The sequence below is a fragment of the Pongo abelii genome, chromosome 17, assembly GCF_028885655.2.
Source record: "Pongo abelii isolate AG06213 chromosome 17, NHGRI_mPonAbe1-v2.0_pri, whole genome shotgun sequence".
Taxonomy (NCBI): domain Eukaryota; kingdom Metazoa; phylum Chordata; class Mammalia; order Primates; family Hominidae; genus Pongo; species Pongo abelii.
The window spans coordinates 63,432-81,532 of NC_072002.2; positions in this window are offsets into that span (position 1 = coordinate 63,432).

Genomic DNA, 18,101 nt, shown 5'->3' on the forward strand with positions numbered 1-18,101 from the left:
ATCCTCTCTCTAACATTCATGCTACTTAAGAAACTTTTCCCAAGATTTGACTGCATTCATTTCATAAAAGCCCTGTCCTCTTCTCCCCTATATATCTATATTAGCACTCTGCCTTCTACCCTCTTCCACAGGAAACACAAATCCGTCAATTGATCACTTAAGCCTTTCCAGTTTGGGTACAACATTTTCTGTAGTTGTACTCGTACGATTTGTCCTTTATACTTCTAAAGACTAGACCCTAGATTATGCATGCTTGGGAATAGTGGAGCTAGCTTGCTTAAACTTTATTTAGGCGTATGCTAATTACTTGTGGGGGGCAAAGGCAGGCAGTGAGGATGTTAAGCTTATCCCAAAATAGTCAATTTTGGAAAAGACACAAGTACAGGCCGGGCGCGGTGGCTCTGACCTGTAATCCCAGCACCTTGGGAGGTCTTCTCGCAGAAGACCAGAGCGAGACCCCAGGGAAAAGATGCATCCCCGGCGTGATGGCCTGACGATGGATTCCTGTGTACCGCAACATGGGGAGTCTGCAGTGTGGCCGGTTTGGAAACTGGCAAGGAGAGCGAAGAGACACCATGCCGGTCTTCCACCCTTCCCTGGATGCCTGTGGGTGCCCGCAGAGCTCCGGAAGCAAACAGTCAACATGCTCAGCCTTTCGGGGGCCGGAGAGACGTGAGCAACAGGCCCCCTTGCAGAGGGCACAGCAGCGTGGAATCCCAAATCACGCTTCAGTCGTCCTGAGTGTGGCTCCTCTGTGGTCGGGGCTGTCGGCCTGGCGCTCCTTTGCGAGGCTCAGCCTGGGGATGTGGGGTCTGTGAACCACGCGGGTGAAAACCCGACGGCAACCCGGGTCCCGGTCTTTTGTCTCTGAGGTAGCTGCCCGTTCCTTGTTCCACGGAATGGGGGCGAATGGGTGCCCCGCCCTCCCGACGCGGCGGCCGTGGGCCCAGCCCTCAGCCCGCGCCGGGCACTTACCCTTTTCCCGGAGCGCGGGGGTCCCGTTGCTCCCGGAGGCCGGAGACCGTTTTTTCTCTCTGCCTTCCTCCCTCTGTCCCTGGCTCCCTCCCGCCCGCCCTCTGTCCCTGCGTCGCTCTGTCTCTCCCTCCGTTCCTCACTGCCTCCCTCTCTCTCCCTCCCTCCCCCCCTCCCTCCCTCCCTCCCAACTTCCCTCTGCCCATCCTTCGGCCCCTCTGGGTCTCCCGTTCGTCACTCCAACTCTGCCCGCCTTCCCTCCCGCCTGGAACGGTCGGCATCGCCGGCGCGGGGCCTGGGGTCTGCGTTCAGCCGCCGGGCACTACGCGGTGGCAGCTGGGAGGCTGCAGGGACACGGGCGGGCGGGCGGGCGGGCGGGCGACGGTGGAGCGGAGGCGCAGAGGAGGCGAGCCGCCGCTGGAGGGATGGCGGGCCCGGACGCTGCGCGGGCCCGGTGTTTCGCGGGACGGGGTTCTCCACCCAGCCCAGGGGAGGACGCATTGTCCGGGGTGGGGGGTGTGGGTGGCGAGGGGTTGGTCAGGCCGGGGTGGGGTGGCGGAAAGGCACGAGAGCTCTGCCCGGGCTGCTCCCAGAGCCTAGGCGGCTGCCCGCGAACCCGCGCGTGCGCAGTACACGGCCCACCTGCTGGTACCTGGGCCGGCGCTGGGATCCCCGGGATGCCCAGGAAAGAATGGCAGCTCTCCGCTCTGTGGAGTCTCTCACCGGGCCTAGACCTGGAAGGCAGGAATCCCAGGCGGGTCGGCCCGGAGGGAACACACGCCCCTCCACGCCGAGCCAGGTGTTCCCCGCGAAAGAGAGGCCACCGGCCACCGCCCTGCCCCGACCCCGTCCCAGCCCCACGTCCTTTTATAGCTCCTCCAGCAGAGCCCGGTATTCTTCCTCGCTGAGGGGTGGTTCCAGCGAGGCGGCCTCTTCCGAGGCCTCCAGCTCCCCCGGGGCCTCCGTTTCTAGGAAAGGTTGCGCCCCCTGCAGAAACTCCGGGCTCGCCAGGAGCTCATCCAGCAGGCCGGAGGGGAGTGCAGACGAGCGCCCCGGCTCCTGGAGGAGCCCCGCCTGGGGGGGCGCCCGGATGGCTTGCACCTGCCCCTGCCGCGCGGAGGCCTCCGGGGGCGCGGGCTGGGGAGGTGGGGCTGCCCCGGCTTGGGGTTCCCACGCCGCCCCGGCGACCTGGGGACCCTGGCCCCAGCCCCACCACGGAATCCCCTGGGACGCGAGGGGCGGGAAATGCAGGGGGTACTTCAGAGTTCAGTCTTCCTCACAGAATCGCAAAGTTCACGTTTCACAACCATAAAGAAACTATTTACGTTAAAAATGAGACATTTTATGGAGTTGCACTTAGAAAACTTCAATGTCTGAGAAAAAAAATCTCTAACGCACAGGGAAACAGGTGGTTTATCCAATACTCTGAAAATAAAATGGGCCGGGTGAGGGGAATATGAAAATATTATTTCAATTTCATTTCATTTTATTTATTTATTTATGTACTTATTTATTTATTTTTGAGACAGTGTCTCCCTCTGTCCCCCAGGCTGGATTACAGTGGCCTGAGCTCAGCTCACTGCAGCCTCCGCATCCTGGGCTCAAGGCATTCTCCTGCCTCAGCCTCCAGACTAGCTGGGACTAAATGAGCACGCCACCACGCCAGGCAAATTTTTGTCTTTTGTTTAAAGTGTAGAGGAGGTTTCACCATTTGGGCCAGGGTGGTCTTCAACGGCCGACTTCAGGTGATCTGCCCCAACTTGCCTTCCCAAAGTGAAGGGACTATAGGCGTGAGCCACTGCGCCCAGACTATGATAGTATCACACCGAAGCCTGAAGCTGCTCTGCCTTAGGATTTTTCCTGAATTTTACTTTCTTGTCATGATGAGTTGCTAGCTCATATTTTCCGTTGGATCTTTTCGAAAGGCTTTACTGATGAGATTATGGCTTTCTCACAAAGAATACCACTTTGGTGAAACTATACTGAAATTAAGAGTACCTTAAGTTTCCGATACTTATCAAGCACACTATTTGAACACGGCGTGGTAGGTGAAAGTGTAAGAAGCAGAATTTGGCAAACCCCATTATTTTTCAATTTCGACGGTTTCAGGTCTTTTGGTTTCAGCCAAACTGAAGAATGTCCTAATGAGCTGTCAATTGACAGGCCATTACAGACAATTTTTGAAACTACATCACAGTGTAATTTAAGGAGTACGATTCTAAAGAAATTTGAACAATCTGGTGGTATTGCTAACACCAAACAAGGTTGTTCAGCTCTTTCATCTTTAAAAACAAACAAACAAAAACATGATGTGGAATTCTCTCATTTTACCAAACAGCCGTACGCTCCCTTGAATATGTGACTGTGAAACCCAAGTAACTGGAAGACAAAAAATAAAGGAAACACCTCATCAGTCTCATTAATAGTTTTGTTGAGAATAATTTATTTTTCAAAAACTGCTGGCTATGTCTTGATATTTTTAGACACGGCTAAGATTGAAATTGCATGAATCCTCTCTCTAACATTCATGCTACTTAAGAAACTTTTCCCAAGATTTGACTGCATTCATTTCATAAAAGCCCTGTCCTCTTCTCCCCTATATATCTATATTAGCACTCTGCCTTCTACCCTCTTCCACAGGAAACACAAATCCGTCAATTGATCACTTAAGCCTTTCCAGTTTGGGTACAACATTTTCTGTAGTTGTACTCGTACGATTTGTCCTTTATACTTCTAAAGACTAGACCCTAGATTATGCATGCTTGGGAATAGTGGAGCTAGCTTGCTTAAACTTTATTTAGGCGTATGCTAATTACTTGTGGGGGGCAAAGGCAGGCAGTGAGGATGTTAAGCTTATCCCAAAATAGTCAATTTTGGAAAAGACACAAGTACAGGCCGGGCGCGGTGGCTCTGACCTGTAATCCCAGCACCTTGGGAGGTCTTCTCGCAGAAGACCAGAGCGAGACCCCAGGGAAAAGATGCATCCCCGGCGTGATGGCCTGACGATGGATTCCTGTGTACCGCAACATGGGGAGTCTGCAGTGTGGCCGGTTTGGAAACTGGCAAGGAGAGCGAAGAGACACCATGCCGGTCTTCCACCCTTCCCTGGATGCCTGTGGGTGCCCGCAGAGCTCCGGAAGCAAACAGTCAACATGCTCAGCCTTTCGGGGGCCGGAGAGACGTGAGCAACAGGCCCCCTTGCAGAGGGCACAGCAGCGTGGAATCCCAAATCACGCTTCAGTCGTCCTGAGTGTGGCTCCTCTGTGGTCGGGGCTGTCGGCCTGGCGCTCCTTTGCGAGGCTCAGCCTGGGGATGTGGGGTCTGTGAACCACGCGGGTGAAAACCCGACGGCAACCCGGGTCCCGGTCTTTTGTCTCTGAGGTAGCTGCCCGTTCCTTGTTCCACGGAATGGGGGCGAATGGGTGCCCCGCCCTCCCGACGCGGCGGCCGTGGGCCCAGCCCTCAGCCCGCGCCGGGCACTTACCCTTTTCCCGGAGCGCGGGGGTCCCGTTGCTCCCGGAGGCCGGAGACCGTTTTTTCTCTCTGCCTTCCTCCCTCTGTCCCTGGCTCCCTCCCGCCCGCCCTCTGTCCCTGCGTCGCTCTGTCTCTCCCTCCGTTCCTCACTGCCTCCCTCTCTCTCCCTCCCTCCCCCCCTCCCTCCCTCCCTCCCAACTTCCCTCTGCCCATCCTTCGGCCCCTCTGGGTCTCCCGTTCGTCACTCCAACTCTGCCCGCCTTCCCTCCCGCCTGGAACGGTCGGCATCGCCGGCGCGGGGCCTGGGGTCTGCGTTCAGCCGCCGGGCACTACGCGGTGGCAGCTGGGAGGCTGCAGGGACACGGGCGGGCGGGCGGGCGGGCGGGCGACGGTGGAGCGGAGGCGCAGAGGAGGCGAGCCGCCGCTGGAGGGATGGCGGGCCCGGACGCTGCGCGGGCCCGGTGTTTCGCGGGACGGGGTTCTCCACCCAGCCCAGGGGAGGACGCATTGTCCGGGGTGGGGGGTGTGGGTGGCGAGGGGTTGGACAGGCCGGGGTGGGGTGGCGGAAAGGCACGAGAGCTCTGCCCGGGCTGCTCCCAGAGCCTAGGCGGCTGCCCGCGAACCCGCGCGTGCGCAGTACACGGCCCACCTGCTGGTACCTGGGCCGGCGCTGGGATCCCCGGGATGCCCAGGAAAGAATGGCAGCTCTCCGCTCTGTGGAGTCTCTCACCGGGCCTAGACCTGGAAGGCAGGAATCCCAGGCGGGTCGGCCCGGAGGGAACACACGCCCCTCCACGCCGAGCCAGGTGTTCCCCGCGAAAGAGAGGCCACCGGCCACCGCCCTGCCCCGACCCCGTCCCAGCCCCACGTCCTTTTATAGCTCCTCCAGCAGAGCCCGGTATTCTTCCTCGCTGAGGGGTGGTTCCAGCGAGGCGGCCTCTTCCGAGGCCTCCAGCTCCCCCGGGGCCTCCGTTTCTAGGAAAGGTTGCGCCCCCTGCAGAAACTCCGGGCTCGCCAGGAGCTCATCCAGCAGGCCGGAGGGGAGTGCAGACGAGCGCCCCGGCTCCTGGAGGAGCCCCGCCTGGGGGGGCGCCCGGATGGCTTGCACCTGCCCCTGCCGCGCGGAGGCCTCCGGGGGCGCGGGCTGGGGAGGTGGGGCTGCCCCGGCTTGGGGTTCCCACGCCGCCCCGGCGACCTGGGGACCCTGGCCCCAGCCCCACCACGGACTCCCCTGGGACGCGGGTGGCGCAAGCCCACCTTGGCCCTGTGGCCCCGCTTGAGCCGGCCCAGGCTGTCCCACCGCGCAAGGGCCCGGCAGGCCGTCGCGCTGCGGGTCCCGGTCCTCCCGGCCTTTGCTCGGGTGCGCAGGCCACCGAGGAGCCTGAGGGTGGGAGAGCGCCCCGTCCGCGGGAGCCAGGGCAGCGTAGGCAAAATCCGCGCGTGCCGGGGCCGCTTGGGAGATCCCTCGTGCCGGCGCGGCCTGGCTGGGCTGGAGCACGGGGACGGCCCTCGCTCCCTGGCTCACGAAAGCCCCCTGGGGGAGAGCCCCAGGCGCGCAGGGCACGCGGGGTGCGGGAAGCGCCGTTCCCCACGCCCCGGCGTGGGCGAAGGTGACCCACGAGGGAGCAGGGTGACACCCACCGGGGGCCGCGTTGCACAGGCCGCCTGCGTGCGCGGGCGCCCTGCCACCCCGTCCCGGGTGCCTGGCCCGTCGATTCTGAAACCAGATCTGAATCCTGGACTCCGGGAGGCCCGTCTCTCTGGCCAGTTCTTCCCTGGCGGCGATGCCTGGAAAGCGATCCTTCTCAAAGGCGCGGAGGAGCAGGGCGGTCTGGGATCCGGTGACGGCGGTCCGCTTTCGCCTGCCTTCTTGCGGGCCGCGTCTCCCGGGCCAGGGCCGAGATTCCCGCCGGTGCTGCCTCAGCTGGCGTGACCTCTCATTCTGAAACCAAATCTGGACCCTGGGCTCCGGAACGCCGATGGCCTGGGCCAGCCCTTCTCTGGTGGCGATGCCCGGGTACGGGTTCCGCTCAAAGCAGGCTCGCAGGGCCTCGCTTTGGCTCGGGGTCCAGACGAGTCTCCTTCGCCGTCCTCGTCCTCGGGCTTCCGCGGGGAGGGGGCCGTCCGAAGGTGTCGGGAGAGCCATCGCGGGGAGCCCCGGCCGGAATTTCACGGACGGACACGGGCAGAGAGAGGCCCGCGGGCTCCCGGGCACCTCAGCCGGCCTGTGCACTGGGCGCAGGTGCAGCCAGGAGACCGGCCCGGACAGCCAGCCAGCCGCTCTTATAAAGACCAACAGGCAGGCAGGCTCCACCCCTTCATGAATGGCGGTGAGCCCTGGGACAGCCCGCCCTCCGGAAGGGTCCCAGGGCGTGGAGGCCCCCTGGGGCCGGGGGGAGGGGGGGCGGCGGTGGTGGTGGTGGTGGTGGTGGTGACGCTGGTGGTGGGGGCGGGGGTGGCGGTGGGGGCGGGAGGGACGAAGCGGAAGGGGGAGAGGGGGAAGGGGTGAGGGGGGCGGGTTTCGGGGTCTGGCTCTCCGGACCTCTCCAGGAATCCCGCGGGAACTGGAGGCCGCTCTCTGGGCTCCCACGCGCCTTCAGCAGGGAGAATCCAGCCTGGAAGGCTGGAGGGGAGTGTGGAACTGAACCTCCGTGGGAGTCTTGAGTTTTCCAGGCCCTCTCTCGGTGAAGGAGGCAATGCCTGTGGGTGTCGCCGTGGCCGTGACAGTCTCACACACGCACAGGGGTGTGGCTCTCGTTCATTCCCACGCAGAAGACCAGAGCGAGACCCCAGGGAAAGGATGCATCCCCGGCGTGATGGCCTGACGATGGATTCCTGTGTACCGCAACATGGGGAGTCTGCAGTGTGGCCGGTTTGGAAACTGGCAAGGAGAGCGAAGAGACACCATGCCGGTCTTCCACCCTTCCCTGGATGCCGGTGGGTGCCCGCAGAGCTCCGGAAGCAAACAGTCAACATGCTCAGCCTTTCGGGGGCCGGAGAGACGTGAGCAACAGGCCCCCTTGCAGAGGGCACAGCAGCGTGGAATCCCAAATCACGCTTCAGTCGTCCTGAGTGTGGCTCCTCTGTGGTCGGGGCTGTCGGCCTGGCGCTCCTTTGCGAGGCTCAGCCTGGGGATGTGCGGTCTGTGAACCACGCGGGTGAAAACCCGAGGGCAACCCGGGTCCCGGTCTTTTTTCTCTGAGGTAGCTGCCCGTTCCTTGTTCCACGGAATCGAGGCGAATGGGTGCCCCGCCCTCCCGACGCGGCGGCCGTGGGCCCAGCCCTCAGCCCGCGCCGGGCGCTTACCCTTTTCCCGGAGCGCGGGGGTCCCGTTGCTCCCGGAGGCCAGAGACCGTTTATGCTCTCTGCCTTCCTCCCTCTGTCCCTGGCTCCCTCCCGCCCGCCCTCTGTCCCTGCGTCGCTCTGTCTCTCCCTCCGTTCCTCACTGCCTCCCTCTCTCTCCCTCCCTCCCTCCCTCCCTGCCTCCCTCCCTCCCAACTTCCCTCCGCCCATCCTTCGGCCCCTCTGGGTCTCCCGTTCGTCTCTCCATCGCTGCCCGCCTTCCCTCCCGCCTGGAACGGTCGGCATCGCCAGCGTGCGCGGGGCCTGGGGTCTGCGTTCAGCCGCCAGGCGCTCCACGGTGGCAGCTGGGAGGCTGCAGGGGCAAGGGCGGGCGGGCGGGCGGGCGACGGTGGAGCGGAGGCGAAGAGGAGGCGAGCCGCCGCTGGAGGGATGGCGGGCCCGGACGCTGCGCGGGCCCGGTGTTTCGCGGGACGGGGTTCTCCACCCAGCCCAGGGGAGGACGCATTGTCCGGGGTGGGGGGTGTGGGTGGCGAGGGGTTGGTCAGGCCGGGGTGGGGTGGCGGAAAGGCACGAGAGCTCTGCCCGGGCTGCTCCCAGAGCCTAGGCGGCTGCCCGCGAACCCGCGCGTGCGCAGTACACGGCCCACCTGCTGGTACCTGGGCCGGCGCTGGGATCCCCGGGATGCCCAGGAAAGAATGGCAGCTCTCCGCTCTGTGGAGTCTCTCACCGGGCCTAGACCTGGAAGGCAGGAATCCCAGGCGGGTCGGCCCGGAGGGAACACACGCCCCTCCACGCCGAGCCAGGTGTTCCCCGCGAAAGAGCGGCCACCGGCCACCGCCCTGCCCCGACCCCGTCCCAGCCCCGCGTCCTTTTAAAGCTCCTCCAGCAGAGCCCGGTATTCTTCCTCGCTGAGGGGTGGTTCCAGCGAGGCGGCCTCTTCCGAGGCCTCCAGCTCCCCCGGGGCCTCCGTTTCTAGGAAAGGTTGCGCCCGCTGCAGAAACTCCGGGCTCGCCAGGAGCTCATCCAGCAGGCCGGAGGGGAGTGCAGACGAGCGCCCCGGCTCCTGGAGGAGCCCCACCTCGGGGGGCGCCCGGATGGCTTGCACCTGCCCCTGCCGCGCGGAGGCCTCCGGGGGCGCGGGCTGGGGAGGTGGGGCTGCCCCGGCTTGGGGTTCCCACGCCGCCCCGGCGACCTGGGGACCCTGGCCCCAGCCCCACCACGGAATCCCCTGGGACGCGAGGGGCGGGAAATGCAGGGGGTACTTCAGAGTTCAGTCTTCCTCACAGAATCGCAAAGTTCACGTTTCACAACCATAAAGAAACTATTTACGTTAAAAATGAGACATTTTATGGAGTTGCACTTAGAAAACTTCAATGTCTGAGAAAAAAAATCTCTAACGCACAGGGAAACAGGTGGTTTATCCAATACTCTGAAAATAAAATGGGCCGGGTGAGGGGAATATGAAAATATTATTTCAATTTCATTTCATTTTATTTATTTATTTATGTACTTATTTATTTATTTTTGAGACAGTGTCTCCCTCTGTCCCCCAGGCTGGATTACAGTGGCCTGAGCTCAGCTCACTGCAGCCTCCGCATCCTGGGCTCAAGGCATTCTCCTGCCTCAGCCTCCAGACTAGCTGGGACTAAATGAGCACGCCACCACGCCAGGCAAATTTTTGTCTTTTGTTTAAAGTGTAGAGGAGGTTTCACCATTTGGGCCAGGGTGGTCTTCAACGGCCGACTTCAGGTGATCTGCCCCAACTTGCCTTCCCAAAGTGAAGGGACTATAGGCGTGAGCCACTGCGCCCAGACTATGATAGTATCACACCGAAGCCTGAAGCTGCTCTGCCTTAGGATTTTTCCTGAATTTTACTTTCTTGTCATGATGAGTTGCTAGCTCATATTTTCCGTTGGATCTTTTCGAAAGGCTTTACTGATGAGATTATGGCTTTCTCACAAAGAATACCACTTTGGTGAAACTATACTGAAATTAAGAGTACCTTAAGTTTCCGATACTTATCAAGCACACTATTTGAACACGGCGTGGTAGGTGAAAGTGTAAGAAGCAGAATTTGGCAAACCCCATTATTTTTCAATTTCGACGGTTTCAGGTCTTTTGGTTTCAGCCAAACTGAAGAATGTCCTAATGAGCTGTCAATTGACAGGCCATTACAGACAATTTTTGAAACTACATCACAGTGTAATTTAAGGAGTACGATTCTAAAGAAATTTGAACAATCTGGTGGTATTGCTAACACCAAACAAGGTTGTTCAGCTCTTTCATCTTTAAAAACAAACAAACAAAAACATGATGTGGAATTCTCTCATTTTACCAAACAGCCGTACGCTCCCTTGAATATGTGACTGTGAAACCCAAGTAACTGGAAGACAAAAAATAAAGGAAACACCTCATCAGTCTCATTAATAGTTTTGTTGAGAATAATTTATTTTTCAAAAACTGCTGGCTATGTCTTGATATTTTTAGACACGGCTAAGATTGAAATTGCATGAATCCTCTCTCTAACATTCATGCTACTTAAGAAACTTTTCCCAAGATTTGACTGCATTCATTTCATAAAAGCCCTGTCCTCTTCTCCCCTATATATCTATATTAGCACTCTGCCTTCTACCCTCTTCCACAGGAAACACAAATCCGTCAATTGATCACTTAAGCCTTTCCAGTTTGGGTACAACATTTTCTGTAGTTGTACTCGTACGATTTGTCCTTTATACTTCTAAAGACTAGACCCTAGATTATGCATGCTTGGGAATAGTGGAGCTAGCTTGCTTAAACTTTATTTAGGCGTATGCTAATTACTTGTGGGGGGCAAAGGCAGGCAGTGAGGATGTTAAGCTTATCCCAAAATAGTCAATTTTGGAAAAGACACAAGTACAGGCCGGGCGCGGTGGCTCTGACCTGTAATCCCAGCACCTTGGGAGGTCTTCTCGCAGAAGACCAGAGCGAGACCCCAGGGAAAAGATGCATCCCCGGCGTGATGGCCTGACGATGGATTCCTGTGTACCGCAACATGGGGAGTCTGCAGTGTGGCCGGTTTGGAAACTGGCAAGGAGAGCGAAGAGACACCATGCCGGTCTTCCACCCTTCCCTGGATGCCTGTGGGTGCCCGCAGAGCTCCGGAAGCAAACAGTCAACATGCTCAGCCTTTCGGGGGCCGGAGAGACGTGAGCAACAGGCCCCCTTGCAGAGGGCACAGCAGCGTGGAATCCCAAATCACGCTTCAGTCGTCCTGAGTGTGGCTCCTCTGTGGTCGGGGCTGTCGGCCTGGCGCTCCTTTGCGAGGCTCAGCCTGGGGATGTGGGGTCTGTGAACCACGCGGGTGAAAACCCGACGGCAACCCGGGTCCCGGTCTTTTGTCTCTGAGGTAGCTGCCCGTTCCTTGTTCCACGGAATGGGGGCGAATGGGTGCCCCGCCCTCCCGACGCGGCGGCCGTGGGCCCAGCCCTCAGCCCGCGCCGGGCACTTACCCTTTTCCCGGAGCGCGGGGGTCCCGTTGCTCCCGGAGGCCGGAGACCGTTTTTTCTCTCTGCCTTCCTCCCTCTGTCCCTGGCTCCCTCCCGCCCGCCCTCTGTCCCTGCGTCGCTCTGTCTCTCCCTCCGTTCCTCACTGCCTCCCTCTCTCTCCCTCCCTCCCCCCCTCCCTCCCTCCCTCCCAACTTCCCTCTGCCCATCCTTCGGCCCCTCTGGGTCTCCCGTTCGTCACTCCAACTCTGCCCGCCTTCCCTCCCGCCTGGAACGGTCGGCATCGCCGGCGCGGGGCCTGGGGTCTGCGTTCAGCCGCCGGGCACTACGCGGTGGCAGCTGGGAGGCTGCAGGGACACGGGCGGGCGGGCGGGCGGGCGGGCGACGGTGGAGCGGAGGCGCAGAGGAGGCGAGCCGCTGCCGGAGGGATGGCGGGCGCGAACCCTGCGCGGGCCCGGTGTTTCGCGGGACCGGGGTCTCCACCCAGCCCAGGGGAGGACGCATTTTCCGTGGGTGGGGGTTGGGGGGTGCGGGGTGTGGGTGGCGAGGGGTTGGTCAGGCCGGGGTGGGGTGGCGGAAAAGAACGAGAGCTCTGCCCGGGCTGCTCCCAGAGCCTAGGCGGCTGCCCGCGAACCCGCGCGTGCGCAGTACACGGCCCACCTGCTGGTACCTGGGCCGGCGCTGGGATCCCCGGGATGCCCAGGAAAGAATGGCAGCTCTCCGCTCTGTGGAGTCTCTCACCGGGCCTAGACCTGGAAGGCAGGAATCCCAGGCGGGTCGGCCCGGAGGGAACACACGCCCCTCCACGCCGAGCCAGGTGTTCCCCGCGAAAGAGAGGCCACCGGCCACCGCCCTGCCCCGACCCCGTCCCAGCCCCACGTCCTTTTATAGCTCCTCCAGCAGAGCCCGGTATTCTTCCTCGCTGAGGGGTGGTTCCAGCGAGGCGGCCTCTTCCGAGGCCTCCAGCTCCCCCGGGGCCTCCGTTTCTAGGAAAGGTTGCGCCCCCTGCAGAAACTCCGGGCTCGCCAGGAGCTCATCCAGCAGGCCGGAGGGGAGTGCAGACGAGCGCCCCGGCTCCTGGAGGAGCCCCGCCTGGGGGGGCGCCCGGATGGCTTGCACCTGCCCCTGCCGCGCGGAGGCCTCCGGGGGCGCGGGCTGGGGAGGTGGGGCTGCCCCGGCTTGGGGTTCCCACGCCGCCCCGGCGACCTGGGGACCCTGGCCCCAGCCCCACCACGGACTCCCCTGGGACGCGGGTGGCGCAAGCCCACCTTGGCCCTGTGGCCCCGCTTGAGCCGGCCCAGGCTGTCCCACCGCGCAAGGGCCCGGCAGGCCGTCGCGCTGCGGGTCCCGGTCCTCCCGGCCTTTGCTCGGGTGCGCAGGCCACCGAGGAGCCTGAGGGTGGGAGAGCGCCCCGTCCGCGGGAGCCAGGGCAGCGTAGGCAAAATCCGCGCGTGCCGGGGCCGCTTGGGAGATCCCTCGTGCCGGCGCGGCCTGGCTGGGCTGGAGCACGGGGACGGCCCTCGCTCCCTGGCTCACGAAAGCCCCCTGGGGGAGAGCCCCAGGCGCGCAGGGCACGCGGGGTGCGGGAAGCGCCGTTCCCCACGCCCCGGCGTGGGCGAAGGTGACCCACGAGGGAGCAGGGTGACACCCACCGGGGGCCGCGTTGCACAGGCCGCCTGCGTGCGCGGGCGCCCTGCCACCCCGTCCCGGGTGCCTGGCCCGTCGATTCTGAAACCAGATCTGAATCCTGGACTCCGGGAGGCCCGTCTCTCTGGCCAGTTCTTCCCTGGCGGCGATGCCTGGAAAGCGATCCTTCTCAAAGGCGCGGAGGAGCAGGGCGGTCTGGGATCCGGTGACGGCGGTCCGCTTTCGCCTGCCTTCTTGCGGGCCGCGTCTCCCGGGCCAGGGCCGAGATTCCCGCCGGTGCTGCCTCAGCTGGCGTGACCTCTCATTCTGAAACCAAATCTGGACCCTGGGCTCCGGAACGCCGATGGCCTGGGCCAGCCCTTCTCTGGTGGCGATGCCCGGGTACGGGTTCCGCTCAAAGCAGGCTCGCAGGGCCTCGCTTTGGCTCGGGGTCCAGACGAGTCTCCTTCGCCGTCCTCGTCCTCGGGCTTCCGCGGGGAGGGGGCCGTCCGAAGGTGTCGGGAGAGCCATCGCGGGGAGCCCCGGCCGGAATTTCACGGACGGACACGGGCAGAGAGAGGCCCGCGGGCTCCCGGGCACCTCAGCCGGCCTGTGCACTGGGCGCAGGTGCAGCCAGGAGACCGGCCCGGACAGCCAGCCAGCCGCTCTTATAAAGACCAACAGGCAGGCAGGCTCCACCCCTTCATGAATGGCGGTGAGCCCTGGGACAGCCCGCCCTCCGGAAGGGTCCCAGGGCGTGGAGGCCCCCTGGGGCCGGGGGGAGGGGGGGCGGCGGTGGTGGTGGTGGTGGTGGTGGTGACGCTGGTGGTGGGGGCGGGGGTGGCGGTGGGGGCGGGAGGGACGAAGCGGAAGGGGGAGAGGGGGAAGGGGTGAGGGGGGCGGGTTTCGGGGTCTGGCTCTCCGGACCTCTCCAGGAATCCCGCGGGAACTGGAGGCCGCTCTCTGGGCTCCCACGCGCCTTCAGCAGGGAGAATCCAGCCTGGAAGGCTGGAGGGGAGTGTGGAACTGAACCTCCGTGGGAGTCTTGAGTTTTCCAGGCCCTCTCTCGGTGAAGGAGGCAATGCCTGTGGGTGTCGCCGTGGCCGTGACAGTCTCACACACGCACAGGGGTGTGGCTCTCGTTCATTCCCACGCAGAAGACCAGAGCGAGACCCCAGGGAAAGGATGCATCCCCGGCGTGATGGCCTGACGATGGATTCCTGTGTACCGCAACATGGGGAGTCTGCAGTGTGGCCGGTTTGGAAACTGGCAAGGAGAGCGAAGAGACACCATGCCGGTCTTCCACCCTTCCCTGGATGCCGGTGGGTGCCCGCAGAGCTCCGGAAGCAAACAGTCAACATGCTCAGCCTTTCGGGGGCCGGAGAGACGTGAGCAACAGGCCCCCTTGCAGAGGGCACAGCAGCGTGGAATCCCAAATCACGCTTCAGTCGTCCTGAGTGTGGCTCCTCTGTGGTCGGGGCTGTCGGCCTGGCGCTCCTTTGCGAGGCTCAGCCTGGGGATGTGCGGTCTGTGAACCACGCGGGTGAAAACCCGAGGGCAACCCGGGTCCCGGTCTTTTTTCTCTGAGGTAGCTGCCCGTTCCTTGTTCCACGGAATCGAGGCGAATGGGTGCCCCGCCCTCCCGACGCGGCGGCCGTGGGCCCAGCCCTCAGCCCGCGCCGGGCGCTTACCCTTTTCCCGGAGCGCGGGGGTCCCGTTGCTCCCGGAGGCCAGAGACCGTTTATGCTCTCTGCCTTCCTCCCTCTGTCCCTGGCTCCCTCCCGCCCGCCCTCTGTCCCTGCGTCGCTCTGTCTCTCCCTCCGTTCCTCACTGCCTCCCTCTCTCTCCCTCCCTCCCTCCCTCCCTGCCTCCCTCCCTCCCAACTTCCCTCCGCCCATCCTTCGGCCCCTCTGGGTCTCCCGTTCGTCTCTCCATCGCTGCCCGCCTTCCCTCCCGCCTGGAACGGTCGGCATCGCCAGCGTGCGCGGGGCCTGGGGTCTGCGTTCAGCCGCCAGGCGCTCCACGGTGGCAGCTGGGAGGCTGCAGGGGCAAGGGCGGGCGGGCGGGCGGGCGACGGTGGAGCGGAGGCGAAGAGGAGGCGAGCCGCCGCTGGAGGGATGGCGGGCCCGGACGCTGCGCGGGCCCGGTGTTTCGCGGGACGGGGTTCTCCACCCAGCCCAGGGGAGGACGCATTGTCCGGGGTGGGGGGTGTGGGTGGCGAGGGGTTGGTCAGGCCGGGGTGGGGTGGCGGAAAGGCACGAGAGCTCTGCCCGGGCTGCTCCCAGAGCCTAGGCGGCTGCCCGCGAACCCGCGCGTGCGCAGTACACGGCCCACCTGCTGGTACCTGGGCCGGCGCTGGGATCCCCGGGATGCCCAGGAAAGAATGGCAGCTCTCCGCTCTGTGGAGTCTCTCACCGGGCCTAGACCTGGAAGGCAGGAATCCCAGGCGGGTCGGCCCGGAGGGAACACACGCCCCTCCACGCCGAGCCAGGTGTTCCCCGCGAAAGAGCGGCCACCGGCCACCGCCCTGCCCCGACCCCGTCCCAGCCCCGCGTCCTTTTAAAGCTCCTCCAGCAGAGCCCGGTATTCTTCCTCGCTGAGGGGTGGTTCCAGCAAGGCGGCCTCTTCCGAGGCCTCCAGCTCCCCCGGGGCCTCCGTTTCTAGGAAAGGTTGCGCCCGCTGCAGAAACTCCGGGCTCGCCAGGAGCTCATCCAGCAGGCCGGAGGGGAGTGCAGACGAGCGCCCCGGCTCCTGGAGGAGCCCCGCCTCGGGGGGCGCCCGGATGGCTTGCACCTGCCCCTGCCGCGCGGAGGCCTCCGGGGGCGCGGGCTGGGGAGGTGGGGCTGCCCCGGCTTGGGGTTCCCACGCCGCCCCGGCGACCTGGGGACCCTGGCCCCAGCCCCACCACGGACTCCCCTGGGACGCGAGGGGCGGGAAATGCAGGGGGTACTTCAGAGTTCAGTCTTCCTCACAGAATCGCAAAGTTCACGTTTCACAACCATAAAGAAACTATTTACGTTAAAAATGAGACATTTTATGGAGTTGCACTTAGAAAACTTCAATGTCTGAGAAAAAAAATCTCTAACGCACAGGGAAACAGGTGGTTTATCCAATACTCTGAAAATAAAATGGGCCGGGTGAGGGGAATATGAAAATATTATTTCAATTTCATTTCATTTTATTTATTTATTTATGTACTTATTTATTTATTTTTGAGACAGTGTCTCCCTCTGTCCCCCAGGCTGGATTACAGTGGCCTGAGCTCAGCTCACTGCAGCCTCCGCATCCTGGGCTCAAGGCATTCTCCTGCCTCAGCCTCCAGACTAGCTGGGACTAAATGAGCACGCCACCACGCCAGGCAAATTTTTGTCTTTTGTTTAAAGTGTAGAGGAGGTTTCACCATTTGGGCCAGGGTGGTCTTCAACGGCCGACTTCAGGTGATCTGCCCCAACTTGCCTTCCCAAAGTGAAGGGACTATAGGCGTGAGCCACTGCGCCCAGACTATGATAGTATCACACCGAAGCCTGAAGCTGCTCTGCCTTAGGATTTTTCCTGAATTTTACTTTCTTGTCATGATGAGTTGCTAGCTCATATTTTCCGTTGGATCTTTTCGAAAGGCTTTACTGATGAGATTATGGCTTTCTCACAAAGAATACCACTTTGGTGAAACTATACTGAAATTAAGAGTACCTTAAGTTTCCGATACTTATCAAGCACACTATTTGAACACGGCGTGGTAGGTGAAAGTGTGAGAAGCAGAATTTGGCAAACCCCATTATTTTTCAATTTCGACGGCTTCAGGTCTTTTGGTTTCAGCCAAACTGAAGAATGTCCTAATGAGCTGTCAATTGACAGGCCATTACAGACAATTTTTGAAACTACATCACAGTGTAATTTAAGGAGTACGATTCTAAAGAAATTTGAACAATCTGGTGGTATTGCTAACACCAAACAAGGTTGTTCAGCTCTTTCATCTTTAAAAACAAACAAACAAAAACATGATGTGGAATTCTCTCATTTTACCAAACAGCCGTACGCTCCCTTGAATATGTGACTGTGAAACCCAAGTAACTGGAAGACAAAAAATAAAGGAAACACCTCATCAGTCTCATTAATAGTTTTGTTGAGAATAATTTATTTTTCAAAAACTGCTGGCTATGTCTTGATATTTTTAGACACGGCTAAGATTGAAATTGCATGAATCCTCTCTCTAACATTCATGCTACTTAAGAAACTTTTCCCAAGATTTGACTGCATTCATTTCATAAAAGCCCTGTCCTCTTCTCCCCTATATATCTATATTAGCACTCTGCCTTCTACCTTCTTCCACAGGAAACACAAATCCGTCAATTGATCACTTAAGCCTTTCCAGTTTGGGTACAACATTTTCTGTAGTTGTACTCGTACGATTTGTCCTTTATACTTCTAAAGACTAGACCCTAGATTATGCATGCTTGGGAATAGTGGAGCTAGCTTGCTTAAACTTTATTTAGGCGTATGCTAATTACTTGTGGGGGGCAAAGGCAGGCAGTGAGGATGTTAAGCTTATCCCAAAATAGTCAATTTTGGAAAAGACACAAGTACAGGCCGGGCGCGGTGGCTCTGACCTGTAATCCCAGCACCTTGGGAGGTCTTCTCGCAGAAGACCAGAGCGAGACCCCAGGGAAAAGATGCATCCCCGGCGTGATGGCCTGACGATGGATTCCTGTGTACCGCAACATGGGGAGTCTGCAGTGTGGCCGGTTTGGAAACTGGCAAGGAGAGCGAAGAGACACCATGCCGGTCTTCCACCCTTCCCTGGATGCCTGTGGGTGCCCGCAGAGCTCCGGAAGCAAACAGTCAACATGCTCAGCCTTTCGGGGGCCGGAGAGACGTGAGCAACAGGCCCCCTTGCAGAGGGCACAGCAGCGTGGAATCCCAAATCACGCTTCAGTCGTCCTGAGTGTGGCTCCTCTGTGGTCGGGGCTGTCGGCCTGGCGCTCCTTTGCGAGGCTCAGCCTGGGGATGTGGGGTCTGTGAACCACGCGGGTGAAAACCCGACGGCAACCCGGGTCCCGGTCTTTTGTCTCTGAGGTAGCTGCCCGTTCCTTGTTCCACGGAATGGGGGCGAATGGGTGCCCCGCCCTCCCGACGCGGCGGCCGTGGGCCCAGCCCTCAGCCCGCGCCGGGCACTTACCCTTTTCCCGGAGCGCGGGGGTCCCGTTGCTCCCGGAGGCCGGAGACCGTTTTTTCTCTCTGCCTTCC